Genomic DNA, 1208 nt, shown 5'->3' with positions numbered 1-1208 from the left:
TCTTCTCACCAAAGCAAAAAGTAAATAAAAACTTCAAGAGACTAGATTCCAAGCAAGGTAGATCGTAATTTCACTTACTGTGAACTTTGACTTTTATTAATGTCTCTGTTTTCTATTTTCAAGACTGTTGGAACTGAAATCTTCTGAAAAACGTTGAAATAACATCATTTTTAGATTTTAGTTTTGGTAAAACTTCATACTGATCTTCAAATGAAGCTTCGAGTTAAATCCATTGCCCAAATACAGCTCATTTCCCTTCCAGAATCTATTGTTTTAGTCGCGCTTGTTCTTCAACATTTGTGCAATAAAACTAGCTTGCTACTGGAGGCACCACAAAAATAGTTCTGCTATATGTATTGTACAATCTTATTGGTTTATTTGTATTATAAATTTGAACCTATTTAAAATTACTTTGGGTGAGTCCATTTCTAGCTTGCAACAAACATGTTACCACCTGCTTTTTCCCGCACAAAGAAAACAAAAATAAAACCATCTCAGATTAACAGAAATACGCAATTTATGATAAGTATTACAGTTGTGTACAACAGGTGATTGTATTATATATCAGCTGTCAGATAAAAACAGGTTGTAATAAATCTCAAGTGTAACAAAAAGACGATGGACTGGAATAAAAGAAGGAAGCGATAACAGAAGGAGATTTGTTTTGTTTCTATTCACTTCCAAGTGGAACATTGGATAAAATAATTGTATTTTGAAAGACCATCAATATCTAGAAGAATTTGATACAATTAAGCGAGACAAATCATGCACAATATTGGCTTTATACTCACCGTTGCCGTTTTTCTAACTGCGGGTAAATATCCTTCTTAATTGTGCTTTCTGTTTCCATCTGCGCATGATTACCGATATGTGTGTATGTGTGCGTACGTGTATAATATGCGTGCATGCATGCATGTATGTATGTATGTATGTACATGTCTACGTATGTATGTATATATATATATATATATATATATATATATGTACATGTTTATATATATATAGATATGGATATATATGTGCATATGCAAGTATATGTACACATGCATGTATATATGCATATATGCGTACCTATGTGTGTATGTATAGTAAACTTGTGTAAATTTATATCTAACACGCTCATCTGCATTCACCATTTATATCATATATGCATATATAAATATATACATATATGTATATACATTATATATGTATATTATTTATATATA

The 1208-nt window shown here is 30.5% G+C and overlaps 1 long non-coding RNA gene across 1 annotated transcript in view; it reads left to right on the top strand.

Moving 5' to 3' along the window:
• Nucleotides 1–480: 480 nt before the first annotated feature.
• The window catches only part of LOC106876219 (uncharacterized), a 13019-nt gene continuing 12291 nt past the window's right edge, over nucleotides 481–1208 (top strand). The window contains exon 1 of the long non-coding RNA XR_001410206.2: nucleotides 481–814. This is a non-coding gene — a long non-coding RNA (uncharacterized LOC106876219). The remainder of the gene's footprint in view (nucleotides 815–1208) is intronic.

This window comes from Octopus bimaculoides, chromosome 8 (genome assembly GCF_001194135.2).
Source record: "Octopus bimaculoides isolate UCB-OBI-ISO-001 chromosome 8, ASM119413v2, whole genome shotgun sequence".
Lineage (NCBI taxonomy): Eukaryota > Metazoa > Mollusca > Cephalopoda > Octopoda > Octopodidae > Octopus > Octopus bimaculoides.
The sequence above is the reverse complement of the archived record's forward strand: the minus strand, read 5'-3'. Positions and strand labels throughout refer to the sequence as shown.